This window comes from Vipera ursinii, assembly GCF_947247035.1.
Source record: "Vipera ursinii genome assembly, chromosome: 1".
NCBI classification, from domain to species: Eukaryota; Metazoa; Chordata; class Lepidosauria; order Squamata; family Viperidae; genus Vipera; species Vipera ursinii.
Window position 1 is genome coordinate 319,068,157 of NC_139512.1, and position 27,509 is coordinate 319,095,665.

At 38.7% G+C, this 27,509-nt stretch overlaps 1 long non-coding RNA gene across 2 annotated transcripts in view; it reads left to right on the forward strand.

Annotated features, from left to right (window-relative positions):
- The window catches only part of LOC310633085, a 57,965-nt gene extending 30,750 nt beyond the window's left edge, over positions 1-27,215 (forward strand). Inside the window, exons 3-4 of one of the 2 annotated variants that reach the window (XR_014490980.1) lie at positions 25,331-25,416; positions 27,026-27,215. This is a non-coding gene — a long non-coding RNA (uncharacterized lncRNA). Of the gene's footprint in view, positions 1-25,330; positions 26,125-27,025 lie in introns of those variants that run through there. The other variant, XR_014490981.1, reaches the window with a different exon arrangement.
- The last annotated feature ends 294 nt before the right edge of the window (positions 27,216-27,509 follow it).

Sequence of the window (27,509 nt, forward strand, 5' to 3'; positions counted from 1 at the left end):
TCAGATGGATTTTTATTGATTATATAGGTAGATTTGCTCCACAAAGATATGCCCCTAACGTGGTCTTTCCATTCCTCCAGTGTTCCTCCACTCCAACCAAATCTATCCACTTGCTGCTGGTCATCCTTTTCTTCTCTTTCCTTCCAGTTTTTCCAGCATGACTCACTTTCATATGAGATGGATGGCTATTCAGATATGATAGATAGATAATAAATGCCTTCTCCACAGAGCTAAGTCCTTGCCTAATGTGTCCAAAGTGGGATAGTTTAAGCTTGGTCATTTGTCCCTAAAGTAAGAACTCTGTTCAGCACTAGACAAAGGAAAACCAGGGTGATCTCTAGAAGCACCAATAATGAACCTGAAAACAAAGTGCAAAGATAAGAGTTACCTTATGGTAAGACAGGTGGGTCAATAAAATTTAATAAATAAAATAAAATGAAAAAAGAGTTATTGGAGAAGATTCTGATATTTGGAAGAAACTGAAGGCAGTCAGAAAACTGACCAACTGTTGCCTGTTATCCCAAATGACACAAGCATGCATGAACTTAGAACTCCAGGAAGCAGTTATTAACAGAAAATCCTGGGGGAAAGCTGTCCGTTGGGTTACAGAATTGGAAGCAACTGAGGTGGTTGGAGTGTTGGACAAGGACTAGGAAAATCTGGATTCAGCTCTTGAAAGAGCCAAACAATTCACTGAATTGCTTTTTCAGTCGCTATTCTTTGGACTAACCTAAGTCTTTGGGTAACTGTGAGGCTACAGTGAAGCAGAGGAGAACATATGTGTCACCTCTGGGGGTGGGGAATGGTGGGGGATAAAGAAATAAAATCTTATTTTTCACAGGCTCCAGCTTGTGGATCTCCTAGTGAAAGAAAACAAAGCAAATCCTGCAAGACTGAACTCTGCTGATCCCTAAAGCAAACCATTGCCAATCATATGTTGCCTTTGCTGATGGCCAGATCCAAAGGAACAGGGAGGGTAGTCCTGCCAACATCTATTGGACTGAGGAGGGTGTGGCCTTGGCATTGCTAGATGGGCTTTCAATAACAAAGGAGATCAGTGCCTGAGCTTCTGGCTTCCAAGAAAGCAGCGTGCCTGACTGTGTGCTTTGTTGGATTTTATATTCAAATTGCCTCATTTTAAAGCCTTTCCATGAGCTCCTCTGGGAACCAACTTATCTTTCACCCTGTCGTGAATTTCATGGTCCTGCCATTGATGAGTCTTATTTCAGATAATAAGATAGTTTCTATAAAACTATCTAAGGATTTATACTGAGGCTGAGCCTATTGCCCTAGCTCCTGCTGTTGTTTGCTTATTAATTGCACCGAGCTTTCAAAACAGCAAGTGTTATTTTTGAAAGTTCCATGGCATTTTTAAAAAAATTCTTTCAAGCTTGTTTTGTAGCTCATTTTCTTCTACCCGGTTACTTTCCCTAGAGAAGCAAGATCGGGGGGGGGGGGAAACACTGCTGGTAACTGAGCGCCATAAAACAAGAAGCTTTCTTTAGTAAGTAACTGCTGTCTTTCAAATGAAAGCCGACTGTTGTTTCCCCAAATCTGTTGGTGATAGTTAAAGACTTTTCTAGCTTTTGAACAAATATCTGTACAATGCTACCATGATCCTCCCTGGTTCTTTCTTTCCTTCCTTTTTCTCACTAAATTCTAGGATATATATTTTTTTTTCGGTTGCAATCAACATCTATAAAAAGTGGCAGAACAAGAGGTTTTCTACAAATATACTAGTTCGCATAGTTTTGAAATAGGTTGCCACTTAAAATGCCAGGCTGGGGCACAAAACGGTAGCAATTCTACATAGATCAGCTTGCTCTTGAAATGAAAGCTTGTATGAGACTATTCCTTACAACTCTTGCCTAGATAAGAAGAAACAAAAAAAAAATCTGCAAATTTAACTTCTTACTTTCAGAGAAACAAAACTCTTGAGTTGCTTAAAGCAGCGGTCCCCAACCTTTCCGGCTCCATGGATCAGCAGTGGCAGTGAGGGGCAGCCGCTTGCCGAAATGGAGTTTCCCACGACCGGCCGCCACTTGCACGGACCGGTAGCAGTCCTTGGACTGGGAGTTGGAGACCCCTAGCCTAAAGGAAAAGCTAGAAGTTGTTCACCATCTAGGTATGAGATGCAATTGCATCAACTCTTCGGAGGAGGAATCACAGAAACTTGATTCTAATTTTCACTGTCATTTTCCCCCTTGTTCATGCCTGAATTTGTCAATCAGACTGTAGAATGATCTGGCCATCCTGTGGCTAGGGGGAAAAAAAGCAGTTAAATTTTAAGTCAAAAGGGATTAACTCTTCCCTTCTTGGAAAGAAGGGCTAACGAAACATTGTAGTTCTATCTTCAAAGATCTAAGTTCCCCCATCATCTGCCACTCTTGAAAAATTATTCTGGGGACCCTCTTAATTATAGAATCTGGATTTGAACCCTGAAGTTGAAATTGTTTTAAACTACAGAATATAAAGGTATAAAAGTACAATAACAAAGGGTCCACAAAGTAAAAATGTAGAGCTAGGATGTGCAATCTTCTTTTTTCCAAAAAGAATTAGAATAAAACCACAAAGTATGTGCTTAGTCCATTCCGTCTGCTCAGGGACATTGGCCCTGAGCATATCATATCTTAGTAGGATCTATGCTTTAGGGACTGCATTACAACTAAGAAATAGAATAAGGTCCTAGTGAAAAAGAGCAGACTCTTCTGTGCAGAACATAATATTGTGTGGATTTATAGGACTGCTCAAGCGGCTTGTTTATTTATCTTTGCACAAAATTATAGTCTTCAGAAACAAGGTGAGCTTCTTTTTTTATCTCCAGCAGAAGCCACGGCTGTTCCCCCTCTGCCCATTGCAGACTAATTGCGTTCATTAGAGCAGACGGCGCAGCAGGTTGCCTCCTCTCTTTGACTGGACTCGTTGCAGCTCCCCCGCTGTTCGTTTACTTGATGTGGCTGGAGTTATTAAATGGTTGTTTTCATAATGACATCAGCTCTGAATTAGATAAGGCCCATCCAGAAAGATAATTAGCTCTGCTTCAGAAAGAGCATGCATAAATACTTGGCAGAAGGCAGGCAGACAAGGCTGGATTCTTGAAGGATAGTTGATTGCAATCTGAACTTCTAGGTTTCACGATAAGATCATTGTTGCACAAGTATTACAAAACTTCTAAAATTGTAATTTGAAAGGGAAAAATGTGTCACTTGGAGAACACTTTAATTTTAAAATATTTCATCTTTTGCTCTATGCTTGATAGTATTCACATGTTCACACTAAAAACAAGAAAAAAAGTTAAGGAAATGATTGGTCCATTAGTGGGAGAAAGTGGCAAGAAGGTGACAAGCAACAGGGAGAAAGCTGAACTACTTAACTTGTTTTTTGCATCCGTCTTTACAGAAAGGGAAGAAACAGTCCAACCTATCAAAAACAGTACCATAAAAAACAAATTAGAAACACAAGTTAAAATAGGCAAGAAAATGGTAAGTGAGCACCTGTCCCCCTTAGACGAGTTCAAATCACAGAGACGATATGGATTACTCTTCAAGGTTCTGAAGGAACTGGCAGATGTGATCTCAGAACCACTGAACTATATCTTTCAAAGATCCTGGAGCACCAGAGAATTACCAGATGACTGGGAAAGAGCTAGTGTAGTTCCCATCTTCAAAAAAGGGGAAAAAGTTCCAGGAAACTGCAGACCTGTCAGCCTGACTTCAATACCTGGGAAGATGCTGGAAAAGATCATCAAGGAACAAATCAGTGAAAACCTAGAGGCAAACAAAGTTATAACCAAAAGCCAACATGGGATTGTCAAAACAGATCATGCCAGACAAATCTTATTGCATTCTTTTGACCAGGTGACAAAATTAGAGGACCAGAGGAATGCTGTAGATATAATTTATTTGGCATTTGCTAAAGTAGACCACAACCTATTACTTGATAAGATAGAAAAATGTCGGTTAGGCAGCATCACTACCAGATGGATTCGAAGCTGGCTGACCAGTTGTACTCAGCATGTGGTCCTCAATGGAACTGCATCTACATGGAGGGAAGTGTGTAGTGGGGTGCCCCAGGGCTCTGTTCTGGGCCCAGTGCTCTTCATCATTTTCATCAATGATTTGGATGAGGGGATAGATGGGGAACTCATCAAATTTACATATGATACAAGCTGGCAGGAATAGCCAACACTCCAGAAGACAGGCTTAAAATACAGAAGGATCTTGACAGACTTGAACATTGGAATGAAATTCAATGGTGAAAATAGTAAGGTTCTATATTTAGGCAAGGAAAACCAAATACACAGGTACAGTATAGGTGGTACCTTGCTCAATAGTAGTAACTGTGAGAAGGAACTTGGAGTCCTAGTGGACAATCACTTAAATATGAGCCAGCAGTGTGCTGCAGCTGCCAAAAAGCCAACGTAGTGCTAGGTTGCATTAATAGAGGGATAGAATCAAGATCACATGAAGTGTTAATACCACTTTATAACCCTTTGGTAAGGCCACACTTGCAATACTGCATCCAGTTTTGGTCACCACGATTTAAAAAAAGATGTTGAGACTCTAGAAAGGGTACAGAGAAGAGCAACAAAAATGATCAGAGGACTGGAGGCTAAAACATATAAAGAACTATTGCTGGAATTGAGTATGTCTAATTTAATGAAAAGAAGGACTACGGGTGACATGATAGCAGTGTTCCAATATCTCAGGGGCTGCCACAAAGAAGAGGGAGTCAAGCTATTCTCCAAAGCACCTGAAGGCAGGACAAGAAGCAATGGATGTAAACTAATCAAGGAGAGAAGCAACCTAGAACTAAGGAGAAATTTCCTGACAGTTAGAACAATTACGGAATCAGTGGAACAACTTGCCTCCAGAAGTTGTGAATGCTGGAAGTTTTTAAGAAGAGACTGGACCACCATTTGTCTCAAATGGTATAGGGTTTCCTGCCTGAGCAGGGGGTTAGACTAGAAGACCTCCAAGGTCCCTTCCAACATTATTATCATCATCAGTAGTAATAGTAGCAGTAGTAGAATGAAAGTTTGATGTACCTTTCAGTGCCACATTAATCTTGGATTGCAAAATTCAAAATCATCAGAAGAGGATTTTATTGTTAGAAATCAAGGTTTTCATACTCTTTATCACCAAATAAAAAATTCTATGTAGCTAGGCAAAAAGGCTGTCTAGGAAAATGATTCCTAGCTAACCCAGTTATTTATCTACTATGCATTAATTCTGTTGCAGTAATCAAATTGCTTGCATTGCCTTTGTAAGGAATACATATCATGTGTGCCTCCATACTTCAGTTTCTCCTGTAAATGCCAAAGTGATAAATTGAAAGATAAAAAGGACAAGTATAAGAAGTGGAAAGAGGGGCACATAACTAAGGCAGAATATCAGCAAATAGCCCGTGTCTGCAAAGATGAAGTGAGGGAAGCCAAGGCTCAAAATGAACTAAGGCTTGTGACCAAAGTCAAAAATAACAAAAAAGCTTCTTTCAACATATAAAAAACAAGAAAAAGGTTAAGGAAATGATTGGTCCATTAGTGGGGGAAAGTGGCAAGAAGGTGACAAGCAACAGGGAGAAAGCAGAACTATTTCATTCGTTTTTTGCATCTGTCTTTGCACAAAGGGGAAAAATAGTCTAACCTACCAAAACCAGTGCCATAAAAAACAGAATAGAAACGCAAGTTAAGATAGGCAAGAAAATGGTAAGTGAGCACCTGCCCAACGTAGACGAGTTCAAATCACCAGGACCTCCAAGGTCCCTTCCAACTTATTATTATTAATAATGCATATTTTTCCTTTCACAAACTGCTTTGAGCTGGATGCAAGCTTATGTGGGGAAAATCTCTCTGCTTGCAATTCACAGTGTTGGGGGTTAAAATGTTTACACCAGAACCCATGAAAGCTGTTCTCCCATTGCAAATTGTAGTTGGGAGGCTGGAGATAGCAGTGCTCATTGTCCAATTTAGCTCTCTGTCCTTGGACTATTAGGGACTCATTCATACAAAGATAACAACAAACACCATGTTATGCTTAGCCCCAGTGCTATAAAACTAGGAGCCAATATACTATGTATGAATAGCTGAGAGTTAAAATGCCATTTAGATCTTTTTTCCCCTCATCCATGTATTTACTGACACCTTCAGTGGCATCCTAAATTGATGAGAAGCAAGACGCCTATTTGCAGAAACAATGGGGTTTATTTTTCAGCAAGGTTGCAGTCTGGCACAGATTAATATACCTGAATCTATCCCATTAGAGACTGCAAATTGTCTATTCCTCTTACTATATAATACTGCCAGTTTCATTATTAATGTAATACAAATAAGAAGGCTGCATCATACTTTTTTCCTTTTGAAAATAATTTTCTGCTGGAAGACAAGAAGAATTCAAGCTGCATTTCTTATATGTTATCTTTTGTAGTGGTACATTTTCAGAATTCTGTATAGTATATGTAAGTTATTTGTTTATAAACATCGCTTTTTGGATGTCTAACAATAAATCAAATAACTTGAGCTAGGCCTCTAATTTCCTGAAATCAGCTTAGGTACCTTTTAAAGGATGTGTTAAGCGCTTTCAAGCCTCTGGTAAAGTGAATATATTGAGCTGCTGATAATTTAATAAAGGATAATTAGGAGTGCTATGTTGGGAAAAAGGTAGGCTATAAATAATTTTTGAGTACCTCATCAAATACACAGACACACACACACACACATTTGAAAAGAGAAAAGAAACCTTAATTAATGCCATTTTCTTTGATACTGTAATCAATTGTTAGTTTACCAGTTCTGAACTTCCATCTTTTACCATTTTTATAATCTTTCCATTATTTTGACCGCAAAAGATATTTTTGTTTTTAATGCCTGTCTTTTATACATTTTGTCATTCTTTTATACCTTGTCAAGAGGTGTTCTTTTAGTTTCTTGCGGCTAATATATTTCAAATTAGTTTTTATTCATGTTGTATATTTTACTAAATTGATTCCCAAGTTTCTTCTTGCCTTGTGGTAAATTTAACGTAATGCTTTTCCAGAGTACATTTATCATCAGATAAAGGAGAAGGCTGAGGAAGTATTTATTTTATTTATTTATCAAATGTATTAGCCGCCCATCTTACCATGGGTTGGCAGTACAAGGGATTCTCAAGCTGGCCACTTCAAATTTAGCACTAGTAGTAAGTAAGCAAAACATTTTAATAGGCAGCACCAAGACATGCTGCTTCATTCATTTGTAGCATAGAATATTTCCAAAATTTGGGCTTCCTGAGGACTCAAAGAGCAAATTAAATTTTAGGGGGGGGAAACAAACCCTTTCCCATTGTGCTTTCTCTTTATAATGCCAATCATGGGTCTGGAGATCCATTTATATACCTGCATGTGAATTGCATTCATACTGGAAATCCTGCTGCTGCTGGTCTGGCCAGGTTAAACGAAGTGAGTGACAGTCAGGGAGAAAGCTTTCCCAGGCTCAAAGTGCCCCTTGTGGAATGCTCTTCCCAAGCTAATATCTTTTGGCACAAGGCTGGGACATTCTGATTCTCCTGGGCATTTTTCTGCAGCCTTGCACTCAGTTTGCTTTTCCTGTGTTATTTAATAATTGCATTTTATTGTTTGAGTAATATTATCCTCTGGAGAGCTATAATTATGGGCCCAATTAGAAGTAATTAACTGAATGAATGCATGCATGCAGAGTGGAATCTGTACTAGATAGGATATTCAGACTTTTCCCTGGATACCTCTGAACATATTTTCTTTTCACAGAAAGTGAGCTTAGAAGCCCGGGTGTGTCAGTAATTATGGAGGGTGAAGCAAAGGACTTTATGACAAATATTCAGGGGGGATAAGCAGGAAATCCTCGTAAGTCCAGCAGATCAGGCACACTTGCTTTTTGAAGTCAAGTAGTATCCCTGATCATCTAAAGAATCTCCTATTGCTGTAAACTAAAATTATCTGAGCTATTGAATTGAGGCAATATCCATGAGGAGAGCCTAAAGAATGACTGTTTATCTCTCTTATTTCCAACTCTGACAAAATATTCTCTTTGTCCTTCCTAAGTTGAGGGAATCAAGGTACTAGTCTAGATGATAATATAATATAAAGATTTGTTTTAGGTGATAGCACAGCATGTTCTCAAACACACTTAAGACCAATCACCAAGTCATGGTAGAGGAAAGAATTCTTTTTTTTTCACTCTTGTTTATTGAGAATGTGTTTTTACGGCACAATGTAGAAGGATCATCTATTCACCAGCCGCCATTCCATTCACACAAATATTTGCAGCCACAATTCTGTATGTACGCTAGAACTGGAACAAAAGAGAAAGCAGGGATGGAAAGGCAAATAAATCTTTACTATTCATTGTATTTTGGACACATTTGTTAAGTTAGCCCATCCGAAGTACCTTGATTTAAAAACTGTTTCCCTGTGATGCACCAATTCACTCAATTGAAGGTTATGAACATACAAAAAATGAGAGTTTTAGTAGTATACAGATATGTGTTACCACAGGAAGAAAGTTGAAGAGGAACCAGGCTTACACCATAGCAGAAACATATGCACCCATTCTTGTTTGAGAGTACCAGATATACTCAGCAATATTCAAATTCATTTTTTTTATTGAAAAGTTTTACAGTACATTTTTAAATACAAAACCCCTCCCCTCCCCCTCCCCTCTCCCCAAACCTCCCCAACTCTCCCCTCCCCCCCTCCCCGACTTCCCAGAGCTAAATACAGGGTATAAAAATACAAACAAACATAATCTAAAATATGCAAACAACAATAAAATATTAAATTCTATCGCACTTTAACTCTTAATAAAATAACTACAAGCTACATCATATAAATCCTCTACTTATTCAAATGCTAAGTGAAACTTTTTAGTCCCATATTTATTCTGAATATAATCAATCCATCTTCTCCACTCCACAATATACCTCTGTTGCGATTGGTCTTTCAAATACGCTGAAATCTTTGCCATTTCCGCCAAATTGGAAACTTTTAAAGTCCATTCTTCTATAGTCGGCAGTTCTTCCTTCTTCCAATATTGCGCTACTAAAAGTCTAGCTGCCGTAATTAAATTCAACATCAGCTTAGTGTCCACAACGGTAGTATCTGTGATAATGCCCAGTAAAAACAATTGCGGACAAAACTTTATCCTTTTCTTGAATATTTTTTGCATATTCCACCAAATTTTAATCCAAAATGCTTTAACCCTTTTACAAATCCACCATATATGAAAATACGTTGCATCCTCACAGCCACACCTCCAACATTTGGGCTGACAGTTCGGATACATGCTTGCTAATTTTTTAGGATCTAAATGCCACCTATAAAACATTTTATAAAAGTTCTCTCTTAAATTTTGGGCCTGTGTAAATTTTACATTTCTCACCCAGATCTTTTCCCAAGTATCCATTGTGATAATTTCTTGAAAATTCTGAGCCCATTTTACAGTATCATGCAGTCTTTGACAAGTTCCGTCTCTGAATCAATTTCTATCAATGCAATATTCAAATTCAAAGTAGCTTAATGACTTATGCTTTTTTAAGAAGCATTTTTAAAAAAATTAAAAATTGAGACTTTGCATTAATTTCCTCATGTGGTGGAATTTGTCCCAAAAGGGTTTTTTTGGCAAATAAATAGCTCAGAAAAAAGTTCTGTATTCTGAACTGAGCCAGAACAAATATTAAAATGTGAGCTGTCTTTTTATTCAAAGTATAAATGGCCAGGTTTTTTTTTAAAAGAGAGTATTGTTACATATTATTTGGTCTATGGTTGTAAGATGGTACTGGACATCCTTTAGTTACATAATACCAATAGTCTTTGAAGTATATCAGATTTCCAGGCTACCAGAGAAATATTTTTAAGTGATGTACCAAATAATGCAAATTATTTATTTGGGGATGTAAAAAGTTTCAACTATTGTCTTCTACAGCTAGTGTCATCTGTGAAGTAGGGTATATTTTAAAACACTACTTTTTAAACATTGTTTTCTCAAAATTATTCTCTTTACTGTACTCTCTGAATTAAACTTGCATTGATAGGAAATAGAAAATATGAACATTTTAAGAAGAATGGGATCTGTATCTTAGCTTGAATTGATCCAATAGCTACAAAGGAAGGAAATTATATTTTAGCTTTCATTTTAGTTGATCATCTAGACATCATGATCCTTGTGGTTATATCAAATGTATTACCTATTGAGCTGACTTTGGATAAGGTACAAAAAGCTTTATATTTCAAAGGCAATTCTACTAAGATCAAAATGCTATACTAATTTCATTTGATGAGCAATGAAATGGAGCTGTTAAAAAAAGTAATATGAATGTTCAAGGTTGACTCAGCCTCAAGGTTGACTCAGCCTTCCATCCTTCCGAGGTAGGTAAAATGAGGACCCAGATTGTTGGGGGCAATTAAGCTGACTTTGTAATAATGCCGCTTGGGGTGTGTGTGAAAGCCCTAATAAGCAGGCATATACATAGAATGAAGGCTACTGCTAAGCTTGTAAGCCGCCCTGAGTCTTCGGAGAAGGGCGGGATATAAATGGAATTTTTTTAAAAAAAATCAAATAGGAGGGATGATATCACATTAAAGGTAAAGGTTCCCCCACACATGCGTGCTAGTCGTTTCCAACTCTAGGGGCCGGTGCTCATCTCCATTTCAAAGCCGAGGAGCCAGCGCTTGTCCGAGGACGTCTCCGTGGTCATGTGGCCGGCATGACTAGATGCCAAAGGCGCACGGAACGCTGTTACCTTCCCACCAGAGTGGTCCCTATTTTTCTACTTGCATTTTTACGCGCTTTCGAACTGCTAGGTTGGCAGAAGCTGGGACGAGTAGCAGGCGCTCACTCTGTTACGCGGCACTCGGGATTCGACCCGCCAAACTGCCGACCGTCTGACAAGCTCAGCGTCCTAACCCACTGAGCCACCACGTCCATTGATATCACATTAGAACAACATTAGAAGAAGAAAAAAGTCTGGTTTTCTTCCTCTTTTCCCCCCACAGTCTTTACTTTTTGGAATAGCTCAAAAAAATGCAAACTTTTGGGTTCATCTCAGTGCAAAAAAGTATTTTTTTTTCTTACATGGTGGAAAGCAACTAAAAACAATTAACCCTAAAATGTTTTAATATGACCAAGCCTGCCTTTCCATTACTTTACATCTGACTTAACTAATAGGGACATTGCTCTTAATAGTGTTAGACATTGCTAATTAATAGTGCAATTAGTTTCCTTTTCAGCTGCTCTTTTTTTAATAACCCCATTGAGGGAGTGTATCTTATAGTTAGATAACATTTTGAAATGGCTGGATTTCCCGTGAATCTGTACCAAAGAGGTTGGCTGATTCTTAATTAATTAATGGGGGGAGGGGGTTGCTAAGCATAGCTATTAGCTGTATATACTAAAACCAGCCATGACTCATGAGGATGTACACAGGTAAATTCAGGCCGCATCAGAGGAAGCAAAGTACAAAACCCTGGGGATTGTTTATAGACTACAACCAAGGGGATGACAGCCGCTGGATTGAATGCATGCTTTCATCTAGGTAATTTCCAGTCTCATATGTAAACAGCCTCAAGAGATTATGAACATCCCTCAGTAGCCTGTGTCAGTTTCACCTGAGTTGAACCAGCCAATAGCTATTCTTGTCAGCGTTGCATGTTCTTCAGCAAGCATCAGGCCAGCCTGACTGTTGGCCATCAGAGCACTTCTTACAGTTCCATTAACTAAATTGCCATCTGCAAGGTGTGCTTGTTACATTTGAAGCTCAGTTTGTTATCATCCATTTAGCCCAGTTTTGAAGAAAGGAAATGTGGTGCTTTGCAGTTGCCTATCATAGAACTATTAGCAAAAGCAAAGGAAGGGGAGTGGAGAAAGCAAATTAGGGAAGAGGGGGAAAAACAGCTGGAGATCTATGAACCCAAGTCAGGAGGAAGAATGGGAACACCTCTAGTCTTTCTTCTCCCAGGGAGCTGAATTGCTAAAAGACATATAATTCTTCAATCTGACCACAAATTTTAAAAAGGTGCAAGCACAGAGATATGTATGCATCTATAATGAAGTCCCATAATTCCAGAGTTTTTAACAAGTGTAAAAACATGTAAACAGTCCCCAAAGCATGGCAAAATATGACAGATTTAATTAACCTCCTCATAGATAAAAATGTTGGGATGAACTTCTGTGGCTGAAGGTTTTCCCACTCCATGTCCAGTGCCTTAACCATTACACCTGTTCTATAGAGTAGCCACAAAGATCTGTCTCCTGGCTCTTAGTCCAGTGGCAGAAGCATCCTCTTCTGGATTGAACAATATAACAATTAGATTCAATTCAATGGAGATGGTTCTGAAAGTAACTAGGAACCAAGACATGCAGGGCCATAGAGATTAAAATAGGAATGCCAGAATGGTATACTGGTTAAGGTGCCTGGACATAGAGTGGGGAAACCTTCAGCAACACAAATTCATTGAATAGCTTTGGCTTATTCATTCGCTCAGCCTAACCTACCTCACAGAGAAAAAAAGTGAACACATACGATCTTCTCTCAGTTTATGCTCACAATTATCTGTTGGGCCAAAAGATTATGAGTGGCCCAGAACAACTGAACTCCAGCCATGTTGAAATTAGAATTTGGGATTCCTAATTCCTGGCCAACACTAGGCTCACATCACTTGACAGAAGTAGTCAGCATCCAAAATATTATTAGTTCACACAACTCTGTATCCCACTATCTATGACTCCTTGCCTTTTTGACTCTTTCTTTTCACATCTAAAATTGAAAGAATCCTTCTTGCAAGTATACCCTAGCCATTCATATAGCTGCTATTGGGAACAAGCAACCAATCTCTCTAAGAAAAAAACGTATTTACAATTTCATCGGTACTCTCGACTCTATCAGTACCCTCCAATGAAAATCCTACAATAATATTGTGACTCTGAAAAGATATAACTAGCTTCCTGAGCCCACTATTAATTTCTTGGCACCCCATTCCTTCTTTCTGAATGAATGGAATGTAAGTATATCATTACACTTATCATGATCGATAACTGAACTGTAAATGTTTATATATGGTGGGACAAATGTCAGTTTAATTTTTAACATGTACAAACTTTATTAATTTGTCTCAAATATTTGTGGTACAGATCAAAACCACAGCAGAACTATAAAAATAAGACCAAAAACTGTTTGTCAACCATTTAAAGTATCAACAGTGTCAGTTCATAAGTTTCTATTGTGCATTGATCTGCTTCCAGAAGATTGAAGCAGTAGACATTAGAAGGCTGATATCAAGGTTGACTTGCAAGGCACTTGCAAGGATTAGAAGACCTCCAAGGTCCCTTCCAACTCTGTTTTTCTGTTGTAGTCTATTCTATACTTCTTTCCGCTTGCAACTTGACAAAGAAGCTAAGGGAGGAAGGGGGGCATGGGTATGATTGGAATGTGTGGGAAGCTGAAAGGGAGGAAAGGAATTTACACGAGCTGTTTGCAGCTTGAGAAGATCTTGCATCCCCAAGGTCAGACACTGAGGACTGTTTTTCCAAAATAAGATGCTTAACCTGGCTTGGTGGACAGTGGACATTGGGTGGCCTGGGGAAGGAAAAGGGAGTTTTACTATGCTGCGCTTTGTGCCAAAACCTTAGAACTGGCTTTGCTTCTTCTGTGCCTGTATGGATCTGTCAGTTAAGTTTTACTCTTGGTAACAAAAAATGCCCTAGGAATTTCTTTTGCTGTGCATGCCAATGGGATGGTTGACAGCTTATTTTATTTTCCCAGTAACCCACCATCTTGCAAGGTAGATTTATGCTGAAAGAACATAATTGACTACAGTACTGTAATGGTTATTCAGAGTTAGAGGAAATTCAGACTCAGCTCTCTCCTCTCCATACCCATTCTTCCAATCATAAAGCAACACCTTGACTTGCAGTTCTCTGTTGAGTATCTGGTGCCATTGGCTAATTGAGTCTGACGTTACACAATGTTCACATAAATATTCACACTTGTGAGGGGAAGTGTTCTACTGTAAACAAAAGTACAGCTTCTGTGACAAAACCATTGTGGCAGAAGGAAAAAAACTCGCCAGATGTGTTGTGCTCATCCTGAAACAGGAAATGAGAGGTCTAATGCCTGAGATGTCTCTCATCAGATGGGGGAAGGGATTGGAGATGAAGTAGTTCTTTTAGAGTATAAACAAGGCTCTTCTCTCTATTCCAATAAAAGCCTTTGGGTATTTCAAGTTCAAGTGCCCACCCATTCATAGTAGCATCATTTTCTTGGGAGGAAACACTGGGTAATTGGGCCTTTGAGTGCCCTGTCAGGACAAGTTGTGAGAGTGCTTATTTGGAGGGGGATGAAAGATAGAGAGCTTTCATGAAACCACACATTGAACTATTGACACCATCCTTTTTAATCCAGTAATCTCCACCCCTTCCCTGTTACCATCATCTTTTCAGGAACCTTAGAGAAATGACTCATTAGGTCATTTGTAATTTAAAACACTGTTTTTCAAGAAATTAAGTTACAGAAAATAGGTGATATAGCAGAATAGCTGTATATATGTCAAGGTTTGGTCCACTCTTCATTTGTACCTAAACAACTCTTCTTTCATATTCATCTTCTTTTGCAAAAGGACATATTATTGGTTTACCTTACAAGATTGAATTATTGTTCTTATTAAAAAGTGTTATGTACATTGAAATGTATATAAATGCAAGAGATTCTTACAGGATCTGGTCTACCTGTTTAGGCAAGTAGACCACAAGCCACACAAGCCTAAATTCTTCCTGGTTAACAGAGCAAGACATCTCCTCAGTCGACTCTTAATACCTGTCCCACCAAAATCCAATTCTGAGTGGATTCCATAACTTTGTACATCAAATACCTAGGATATTCTTCACAAATGTCTTGTGAACTTTAAGCCTGAACCTAAACACAAAACTAGAAATTAGACCAGATTTATGCAGCATAAGGCTAAAATGGAGTTAGATAGTTGCTACCAATTTTTTTTGTGTTGTATAATTAGACCATCAATTCAAGGTACTAGTCATGGTGTTTAAAGCCCTACATGGCAGGGGTCCGGAGTACCTCAGGGAACACCTGCTGCCGGCGTCAACCTCCCTCCGCCCTGTGCGTTCCCACAGAGAGGGCCTCCTCAGGGTGCCACCGGTCAGAGAATGTAGATTGGTGGCCCCCAGGGGGAGGTCTTTCTCTGTGGGCGCCCCGGAGCTATGGAACCAGTTACCGGTTGAGCTCCGGACGGCGCCCGATCTTCGCTCCTTTCGCCGCGATCTGAAAACATACCTGTTCGAACAAGCCGGCCTGGCCTGAGGGGGGATTGGTGGGGTTTTTACTATCATTTTATTGGGGTTTTATTAATGTATTTATTGTTTTTTTATGGGCATGTATTTAATTACTTTTTAATTTTTGTAGCTTTGTGTTTTATTCTTGCCCTGTACACCGCCCTGAGTCCTTCGGGAGAAGGGCGGTATAGAAATATTAATAAATTAAATTAAATTAAATTAAATTAAAAACCTGTAATATGGCTTACTTATTAGAATGTAGCATGCTATATGGAAACAGCAATTGTATTTCTATTTTATTAAATGAGGTTTGGGGTTTAGTATGTTTGACTCCTGCTAGGGAGAGGCTATCTATTTTTTAATGTTTATTTACAGCTGGGGAAATCCAAATTTTACAGAGATATCCCCTAACAGAGAAGGGAGTTTTTATACTTCCTTCTGTAACTATAGTTATTGTGATAATCTTTAAAATTGTTTTTAATGCCAGAGATTTTTCCTGTGTTATTTTAGAAACTGTTAGAAAGAACAATTATTTAACAATTATGTCTTAGAAAGAACCATAAGGCTTATTTGAGAGGCATAAAAATACACCATCTTTCTCTATGATGGGTTTTCTCAGGGACAACCAGTTCCAGAGTTCCTAATGTACATGCAGGTTGATGCAACTGCTGGTTCCTGTGGTCAGGGATATTGATCCCAAGGATACTGAAAACCAATGGTGCTGGTAGAATTTACAGATTCAAAATCTAAATTAAATGTTACCTGTACAAACATACTAAATTGCCATAAATATTTGTGCTTAGAAATATAAATCAAATAACCAAAATGTCAGATTAAATCTAATAAGATAAAGAAAATTAATTCTCCAATTTTTCAGAAGAGACAAGGACTTGTTACAATTTGTTGTTGTAGGCTCCAAGAACATAACACTGTCCTGCAGGTTAGTACATGGGGGACTTTGTGTATATAAATTTGCATTAGACACAAGGATATCTACATCTGGATGGAAGCAACATTTCCATTTCTGTTTGCTTCTTCACATCCATACATCAACTTTAATATTATCTTTTAGTCCAGCAGTGCTGAATCCTGGCTCCCAGTCACAAGGAAATAGCTCAAATTACAGGTTGAGTCCCTTCCCTCAAGTAAAGTGAAGATTTTTTCCCCCTGGTGATCTGTTTAAATATGGTTTAGAAAGGTGAATTCTTATTTTGGGCAAGTTGTTTAATTATATACTAGCCTAAGCCGTGTAATCCCAGCTTTCAAGAGAGATAAGCAAAATTTGCCAACTACTTATATACTAATAAGCCTCTTTGACATTACAGCTAAGCTATGTTCCAAACATGTTTTACATAAACTAGAAGATTGGGTTATTGATAACAGACTTCTTGACAAGGAACAGGCCAGATTCCATTTGGGCTAGTCCTCTATTGATCATTGTTTTGCAATGTTCCATCTGAATAATAAGTAAACTAACATTGCTAAGATAAAACCTTAGGTTGCATTTATGGGCTTCTGTTCAGCTTTAATTCTCTAGACTGAAACAAATTATGGCTTAAGCTCAAAGCATAATATATGGATATCAGTCTGTTGGATTTGATAATGAGGCTTCATACAGATTCCTTCAAGGAATTCATTCATTCTTCAACAGGCCTTCCATCTGATTCTTACAATATTTCAATTCCATTAAGGGTGTTAGTGTTGTGTTTTATCTCTGCACATTCAATCTCAATGATATTATGACACCAAGTTTTTCCAGCCAAAATTGCTGACAGTGAACTCTCTGCTTTGCTCTATGCCAGGGGTGTCAAATTGCCGACCCACAGGCTGGATACATCATAGTGAAACCACACCCACCCCATTGCCGTCAATGGCAAAAAGTCATGATACGTCACAACACATCATGTGACATTGTGAGTTTGACACCCCTGCTCTATGCCAACAATCTAATCTTACTTTCTACTACATCCATTGGTCTGCAAGGATTGCTCTCTCATTTAGATCAATACAGTTCAAAAAATAATCCCTGTTTATTAACTTGCAAAAAAACAACAACACCAAACATGATGACTCTTGAGCCAGAGTCTCCCCATAAATAAGTGGAAAGAGGGCACTATCTCACACTGGTTAATCAAGCAATCATCTACAGTATTGATACTATCTCTCTTATGTGCATCATCAGGTATCGGGCTGGCCCAAACCACACTCCTCAAATTAAAACATCTTGGCAACTAAATGTAATGCTCAAATTTACATTTGAGCCTTTAATTCCCCCAGTGCTTCATCTTTTCAAAATGAGGCTTGCCTCTTTTTTTTTTCTTTATGGAGCAGAGCTATGGGGCATTTCTCCAGCATTTAATCTTGAATCCTTTTAAAAAGATTTTTTAAAATCCATCTTGTCAGTCCCAAAAGATACTTTCATAGCCTTTCTTTGAGCAGAGACAGGCATTCAGTCTATCACAATATTTATTTATTTATTTATTTAGTTACATTTATATACCGCCCTATTCCCTGAGGACTCAGGGCGGTTTACAGGGAATTAAAAAATCCACCATACAAAAGTTAAAAAACCAAATTAAAAAATATTAAATTGACCCTGTATACTTAAAACCCCAGTTAAAAATTTCTCCTCAGCCTGGTAATATTGATTACCCTTAGAGCTTTCAAATATTGAATAAATCTCAAGTCCCTTCCAGACCTTCAACTACCCAGGCTCTGTCTGATTGAAAAAGGGACTTCTACCCTTGCATGGATATTCACCAGATGTTCTCGCTCATGAGAACAATTTGATAGCCCCCCCCCAAGCCTTTAAGAGGATAGGAAATATTTCCATACAAGTTAATCTAAGTGCAAACAGTAAAGTTGCCCTTTTGTATGCCATAATAAAAACCATTGTGGAATGTGAGCCATATTTAAAATCTATCCTTATCCTCTCTCGTCAATCAGCTTTAACAAAACTCCAGATGCAACAAATTCCTTCTGGTGTATTCTTCACTCCCTATGAAAATCTAGCTTCTTTGATTTTATTTGCTACTTTTAAAATGATCATTAAGGGGTCATTTTTAAATCCTTATAATCTGAATTTTGCCCATCAATCATAGTTTTGTATTTTTATTATATAATTGACATATAACTAATAGACATGTATTCTTACACTCCATGGGTGCAATAAATAAATAACTGGGGGAAAAGAAGTTGTATGCATGCTTGCACACAGATACAGGCACATAAACTAAATCTCTTGAAGTTAATGAAAAAGGCAATTGGCACCATCTGATTCTAATATAGTGATTTCAAAAGATAAAGACTTGGGAGAAATAAAGCATGATTTTGCAGAGAAAAAGTGAAAAATTGAGCTTTAAACTGAATTGCTCCATTTAAAGGTAGTCCTCCATTTATGGCCACAATATGTAAATAGTACAAGATGTTTGTTACATTATGATCTCTTTATCAATATAGCTGAAATGAAGATCTATTATCTGTATGTTGAAATATATTAAAACATTTCATTGGGGTGTAAATACTTTTTCACATGTCTGAATTTCAATCCTTAGATATAAACATATTCAATAGTTACTCCATAGTTCTCATTTTTAAATGATGATTGTCATCTGATTATGATGAATTTACTAATTTATATTCTGCTTTTTTTTTTTTACTAAAAATGGATTACCAAATATCATGTACCCAATCTATGTAGTATTTCACTTCTCATCCAAAAAGCTTCTTCAGCTTTAACTGGATGGTGGAGAATGGAAAGATTTATACTCCTTGCAGACTACTGGTCATTTGCATTCTTTTAGCGAGTTGTTGAGACCACCTGGAGGTTTATTTGTATCATCAGGGTTATCTGAGTAATACAAATGGGTGTGGAGCCTTCTTTTAGCGAGTTGTTGAGACCACCTGGAGGTTTATTTGTATCATCAGGGTTATCTGAGTAATACAAATGGGTGTGGAGCCTTCTTGGAACTGCTGACAGGAGTTTGTTGTAGACTGAATATAGATCAGGGGTGTCAAACTCGTGACATCACGTGACGTCGCACGACGTATCAGAGCTTTTCCCCCATTGCCAGCAATGGGTGGGCGCGGTTTTGTTGTGATGCGTCCGGCCCGTGGGCTGGCAGTTTGACACCCCTGATATAGATGATGCCTTATGCCTCCCCCTCTGTTGAGAGAGGGCTGTTTAATTTTGACATAGATGGCCTCTTTGACCCCTCTTTCAAACCAGCGATCCTCTTTGTCCCCCACACATTTGTGGTGTCACTAATGTAACATAGACTCCTAGCTGAGTTAAATGACTTGGATCCTTGGAGCCATTGTTTTAGATAACAGTTTGAACTTTTTTTAGGATTTAGAATATTATCTATTTTGAAAAGGATAAAAAGCTTAAAAGAAGCCATAGACTATACTATATCTTTGTCCATCAAAAACTAATAATCATTAGTTTATAATAAAACCTAATTTTGAAAGAATATACAACTGACATCATCAGGCTGTTTAATGTCTCCCGATTTGTATACTTACCATAGGAAAAATGGTAAATATGGTAAATATAAGGAATCTGGACTATTTCTCCTCTAACACCTCAGTTGCTGTCTAATCATATTGATTAGATGTACAACTGAACTTACTCATTTGCTTGGCCTGATGTACATCAGCTGTTTTTGTTGTTCCTATCTGTAGTCTTGGTATAGGTAATGTTAACTGCATGAATGAATCCAATAATCTTTATATTTTTCTTATTTTGAACCAATCCGCCTTTAATCCAAATATGCCTTTAGGAAGACTGTTTTACTTTCCACCATATATCATTAATGAGTGCTGCTGCTTATGGCAACCCATTTCAGTGATCAAAAGACCACTGAATTAATTTTTAGGACTGCTTCCATCCTGCGACGATAACTATAATACCATCAAACACCCACATCTGCCTATCCCCGGTCCTTGGTAAGGACTCGATAGGTAAACAAAAATGCCAAACCAGTCTGAACATCTGGCTAACTGTGCGATGATCAATAATAAAAACAACAATAATAATAAAGTTGGAAGGGACCTTGGAAGTCATCTAGTCCAATCCCCTGCTCAGACAGGAAACTTTATACCGTTTCAAACAAATGGCTGTCCAGTCACTTCTTGAAAACTTCCAGTGTTGGAGCATTCACTGTTTCTGGAGGCAGGTTGCTCCACTGGTTAATTGTTCTAACTGTCAGGAAGTTTCTCCTTAGTTCTAGGTTGCTTCTCTCCTTGATTAGTTTCCATCTGTTGCTTCTTGTCCTGCTTTCAGGCACTTTGGAAAATAGCTTGACTCCCTCTTCTTTGTGGCAGCCCCTGAGATATTGGAACACTGCTATCATGTCCCCCCTCGTCCTTCTCTTCATTAAAATAGACATACCCAATTCCAGCATCCGTTCCTTATATGTTTTAGCCTCCAGTCCCCTAATCATCTTTGTTGCTCTTCTCTGTTCTCAACATTTTTTTTACACCATGGTGACCAAACTGCATGCAGTATCCCAAGTGTGGTCTTACCAAAGCATTGTAAAGTGGTATTAACACTTCACGTGACCTTGATTCTATCCCTCTGTTAATGCAGCCTAGCACTGTGTTGGCTTTTTTGGCAGCTGCAGCACACTGCTGGCTCATATTTAAGTGATTGTCCACTAGGACTTCAAGATCCCTCTCACGGTTGATACTATTGAGCAAAGTACCACCTATACTATACCTGTGCATTTGGTTTTTCTTGCCTAAATGTAGAACCTTACTTTTTTCACCATTGAATTTAATTTTGTTAAATAGCGCCCAGTGTTCAAGTCTGTCCAGATCCTCCCGTATCTTAAGCCTGTCTTCTGCATTGTTGGCTATTCCTGCCAGCTTGGTGTCATCTGCAAATTTGATGAGTTCCCCATCTATCCCCTTGTCCAAATCATTGATGAAGATGTTGAAGAGCACTGGGCCCAGAACAGAGCCATGGGGCACCCTACTTCGCAGTTCATTTTTGTTCATATAAACCCAATGGGAAAAATTCTAGACTTTTTAGAAGCCTGCTTCAATACATGTGTGTGAAAGTTAATATTGCTGGTATTTTCTCTGATCTGAATGCTGCCATTGAGGGAATTTCTGTAAATCGACACAGAGTACTGTCTGAGCTGAGATTATGGAGGTATTTTGATAAGAAAACCTATAGAAAGAGTTCAATTAGGGTACAAGATTTTTTAAATCTCTTAGCATTTGATTTAATCTACCAAGCATCCTTTCAAAGCAGTTCTGGTAACATGATGTCGGAATGATTACTACTTACTTGCCCTGTCATTTTTTAGAAAGTTGTGGTGAGGAAGTTTAACAACTTGGTATTTTTGCTATAGAAATATTTAATGTCTATAAGAAAGTACTGAATGAGGTCACCTAGGGACTTGATAAGAAGGGATAACAATATGTAGATGACACCCAACTTGATTTTTCCTTGTCATCAATGACAATGAGACTGAAAATGTGCTTGGATTCAGTAGCAGATTGGATGAGGCAAGATACAGTTTTAATTCCTATGGGCTGGAAGATTATATTTAATCAATTTTGAATGGAGTTGAGTTTTTTTCTTTTGAAACCTGGATGAACTTTGTGGCATGAAGTGTCTTTCACCAGATTCCATTGATGTTAACCATGCTGTAATAACATCCCATCTGGATGACTGCCATACATTTTATAAAGACTTGCCTCTAAAAACAGTTGGAAACTATACATAGTGTTGAATGCAATAGCTAGAATTCTGATTAGCACTACTTGCCTGGATCATGTCTCATCGGTCTTAAAATAACTTCATAGACTGTTGCTTATTTGCTTTCAGGCCCAATTCATATAATGTTGCTTATTGTCAAAGCCCCATGAAGAGTTAGGGATTAAGTACTTGGAGGAGAGTTTCTTCTGTTAGCAACCTGTCTGGTGAAAAGGTAACTGACCAATATACAGTATTCTCTAAGTAACATCTTCATCTGTGTAAAAAAAGGTTTTTTATCATAGTGGTGTCCCAATTGTAGAATGCCCTTCTCCAAAAGAGGTGTCTGATACCAATTTTGCTACTCTTTAGACTAGTTTTCGTTATTTATTAAGGCACCTCCAAACATACGTACAGCCTTAAATATTTTGAATTCTCCATTTTTCATGCATTTTGATGTTCTGGTTGACTTGATGTATGTTGCCATAATAAATAACATGCATCATGTGCAGTTTTTGCTATTGGTTAGTATAATCAGAATGATTATTGTCTGCTTAAGGTAGCCGTGAAAGCCCAGCTGAAAGCAATGCCGGGCATCCTTCTTTGGGGAGTGACATTGCCTGCAGCAGTTGATATAAACCCCTCTTGTTCTCTTTCCATGAGCCTATGGAATTTCACCCAGTTGTACAAATAACGTGGAGTGTTTAAATCCCATGCTGTCTTCTATTCCCAAGAGTCTGAAATAATGCATTTCAGATTTTCTTTTGCCCTCTGACTTTAACTATGTGCCTGCAAAGAAATCCAATCAATCATAAGGACCAATGTGACATTCTCCCCCGATAACAGAGGGCACTTTCTGGTCAAGTCATAGCACCAGGTGGTGGACCCATGGCAGCCCTAAGGGTTCCAGTTACATCTAGTTAATGGCCAGTCCACCCATGACAAATTTGCACACAAAGGCGACTGAAAACCCTGCCCCAGTTCAAACTCCGTTGAAGTTAATGGGGCTTGTGCTTTGACGGTGGGGCTGTCCAGCAGGGAACGCTTAATCCCAGCCTCAGCTCCATTTTATAGACTACACAGAAGATGGTGCAGAGAGATAAGGTGGCATTTTGGGGGCAGGCAGAGGGGGGAATGAAAGCGAGGGAGCTGTTTTGGAAAACACAGGTGCTGTGTGTAAACAGAGACAGACTCCTGTCTAGACAGTATGCTGCAGGCCCACGAAAGGGAACTGCAGAGAGTACATCCACGTCCCTTGAATGATGGCTATTCATGAATTTTAGCATTTCAGCATTTATATAGGAGCTGAACTTAAAAGAGACCAAACTGGCTAGACCAGTAGGGTGACTGACCCGACCTCTTCCAAACACTTTATCAAAAGGGTGTATAGTCAGGGAGGATGAAGTCACTGGTATTTTTATCCAAACATTGGCTGCGATAAAAGTGTTTTTTTAGAAAGAAAGAAAGAAAGAAAGAAAGAAAGAAAGAAAGAAAGAAAGAAAGAAAGAAAGAAAGAAAGAAAGACCTCATGTTTCTTTAGCTTTTGGGCCAAAAGAGGTTCCTGGGAGAAAAACAACTGAATTATTAAGGATGAGTGGCAATGTTGATTTGTTGGGGTTTTAAAATAGAATTTTTTTGAAAAAAGAGAGAGAATACTTTTTTTTCTTATTTTGTTTTAATATCTTGCTCTTTTTTGGCTTTAGACCTAAAGAGAATTTTTTGCTGATTTATTAGGAAACAGTGACAATATGATTTGCTACATATTTACTACTTGGGATAATTCTAGGTATTTCTGCTTCTCTGGCAGTGTAGTGATGACTTCATTGTCACTCTTCCCAAGTTGACATGGGGAAATGTAGTATTTTAAAATCTGCCTTCATCAAACTGATTAGAGATCACCAGTCCCATCATCACTAGTCAACACTGGACATGCCAGTCCAGGAGGATAGAAATCACAATTCAACACATTTGGGGGGTGCTAACATAAAGGAAGGCAGCTGGGAAGCAGCAAAAGCACTTTCATATTAGATTTATTTTTATTTATTTTTATTTTAATAATATTTCTATACCGCCCTTCTCCCTGAGGACTCAGGGCGGTTCACAGGGCAAGAATAAAATAGAAAGTTACAAATATTAAAAAGAAATTAAATAATTGCCCGATTTACTATTTCTTTAGCAATGTTCCAAAGAGCCTTGGTGGCCAAAGAGCCTTGGTAGAGCAGTGGGCTAATGCCTCCTTAAGTAACACCAGCTGCCTGCAATTAGTGCAGGTTCTCATCCCACCAGGCTCAAGGTTGACTCAGCCTTCCATCCTTCCGAGGTAGGTAAAATGAGGACCCAGATTGTTGGGGGCAATTAAGCTGACTTTGTAATAATGCTGCTTGGGGTGTGTGTGAAAACCCTAATAAGCAGGCATATACATAGAATGAAGGCTACTGCTAAGCTTGTAAGCCGCCCTGAGTCTTCGGAGAAGGGCGGGATATAAATGGAATTAAAATAAAAAAAAATGTTTGGTAGAATGGGCATAATCCTGCCCTTGTAGTGAGTGCAAAGAGGCAAGTGTTAGAAGTTGCTCGTATACAGAAGAAGCCAGACTAGACTGCCTCTTTCTGCTTGCTCCTCTTCACATTTACCATGAGAGAGTAAGTTACTTTTTTGGTTTTCTATCAAATGAAATGGGTTAAAATTAAATAACTCTATGTTTTCATAATCCTTCAGTGGTCTGTAATGTTTGTTAAGTGGTATTAATTGCCTGGCTCAAGAATTTAATTCCCATTAGCTGGAAGCTCAGATCCTGCTTCAAGCACTGTTATCTTCATAGGTGAATCATATAGGAATAAACATGGCATCTTTTGGGTGGTGGCACCACACCTGTGGGATAATCCTGCAAAGATCCTCTGTTGATATTATTTCTCTAGCCTTTCACCCATGGTGTGAAGACAACTTTTACCTCCCAGGAAGTTTCATTTTGCTCTATACCTCTTTCTATTTTGGACCCTGGTTTTTCTGTGGCCTTTATAGATTTGTTATCTTAAATCCAATATGGAATTGTATTATTCTTCATTGCTAGGTCACTTAAAAGTTTTTAATAAAAAGCAGGATCAGAATGTTTTAAATAAATAAGGCAATAATAGGAGGAAGGAACAAAATATGTGGCATCATCACCCTATCTTCCTTCTTCCCCAATGCAAAAATAGTGTGCATCTCTTAACAAACTAAATCAAGTCAAAGAGAATGAGGCAGTGGGCAAACAGGTGATGGAATTCAAACAGTCGAAGAAGCTAAGTGGCAATGAACAGATCTAACTTAGAGTTATGACTATTTCTTTTAAGTAAAATCAACAACAACAGCCATATCTGATTTGTTTGACTTTGCGCAGAGAACACAAGCACTCTGATTTCAAAAGTCTTCAAAAGCAGTAAGTTGAACTTCTTTTGTTCAAACTACTGTAGCTTTTTTTTTTGCTCAGAGAAAGAAGAGAAGGGATGAGTTTTTCTGTTCTGGATTCACTACATTTGCAGTTCCATGAACTTTGACAGAGAAGTGTGTTCCCGACACTAAACATATGCACTCTGTAAGAGCCAATGTGATTGCATGTTCATGCTGATGTCATGGAATTTTTACCAGAGAACTTCCTCTTTTGTGTGCCATACTTAACAAAGTCCTGATTTTACCCTTCTTCCTCCCAGGTTGTCCAAGTCATAGTTGGGTTCTTGAAAGGCCTTTTTATCTGTAAGAAAACAAACAAGAGAAACAAGCTCTTCCCTCTCTGCAGTGCAGTAAAGTCAGGACTCAAACTTTCTGTTATTTCTGACTTGAGGTCTGCAGTGCCATATTGTGTAAAATGAACTATGTTGAAACACTCAAGATACTACATTTCTGTGACTGAGGGAATACATACAGGCGGAGGTACCTGCAGTTTCACACATAAAGAGCTCTCTAATTTAATCAGCCTCGGTGGCTATCATCTAATGCTGCAAGACAGAAATAGCTGATCTACGGCATTCTTCATTAAATTTCTATCCTGGGTTTTCATGAGGAACCCTCACAAAGTAATTTGCAAGAAATCCAGAAAAAATGCTCTTAAACACAAAAGCCATTATGAGAGATGATGCTAAATAGCACTAGATTATGGATTGATCATTATTAAGAACATTTATCAGTGAAATAAATTCAGGTGGGGGATATTTATAGCACTGTGCAGTTAACTGTACCATATGTGTATCAGTTTAGAACAGGGGTGTCAAACTCAATTTCATTGAGGGCCGCATCAGCATTGCGGTTGCCCTCAGGGGGCCGGGTGGGTGTGGCCTGGGTGGGCGTGGCCTACTGGGTGGGCATGGCTAGAGTGCGTATGGCTTACTGGGTGGGCGTGGCCAGCTCTACATCGTTGGCATCAAGGGTGCCTATGGGGGGACCTGGGCAGGAGTGGGACAGATCTGAGGGTCTCTGGCAGAAGGGGGGGGTCTCTGGGCCAGGGCCAAGGCAGTGGGGGCCGTTCCCTCCCTGTTTCCAGGATGGCTTCGCGGGCCGCATGAAACCACTTCGCGGGCCGGATCTGGCCCCCGGGCCTTGTGTTTGACATGTCTGGTTTAGAAATAAGTCTTATCTAAGTTTCATGAGGTTTATTCTGAGATATGTACAAGGTTGTAACCTACAGGATTCAACTTAAAACAATGATGAATACTTGCCTCTTTGTAGATACTGAAGCATATGTGTGAGATAATGGGCAATTTAGGGCCCTATATGGCACCATCAGGACCATAGAGATTTTTGTTCCAGCCTCTCCTTGATTTTGCTTTCAAAGCTGGAAAATTTGGGGTCTTGGAAGGAGGGAGGGGCAGAAGTGGGAGGGATTTGCACTTCCAATCCTCTGTCCTGTTTTCAAACTCAACTGTATTTATTTTATCCCAAGGATAGGCTTAGATACATTCCTTTCCACTGCACAAAAAGAAAAAGGAAGAGGGTTTTGTTAATGGGGGGCGGGAACAGTTGCTGCTACAATATTTCTTCCTCCTTATTTTCAGCTTGATGCAATGTAACCAGCAGAATTTTGGAGAAGCTTTTTGGCTTCACTACAAGGTTGCATTGCCCCAAAAGAAATTTTCATGGTCCAGAAGAAGAGCAGCAGAGTTGGATGAACAACTGGAAGTGCGCAGGGGACAAGAAAAAAAGAAAGAAAAAGCGTGTGATTGTTCTGTGTAGAATTGGGTTAATTATGTGCATAATAAATATTCTCTTCAATATTTTATTTTACCTTTGAGGATTCTTGGATAGGAGAGGGGCTCTTTCCTTATTTTTCAAGTCCACAGAATAACATTTGCCCTGGCCAATTAAAGTCAGTCTAAAATGGTCCTTTTTCATTGTGTGTTTCATTGCCCATCGTAACTTAAGCAAAGCGCTTTACGCTTGTTCTATGCATAATTGTTTTGGTCCCTATAAACTTTGCAACGTGTGAAATTTTCCTTTCCCCCGTTGAGCCCCTTATCCACATATTTCCAGTCTGTTATC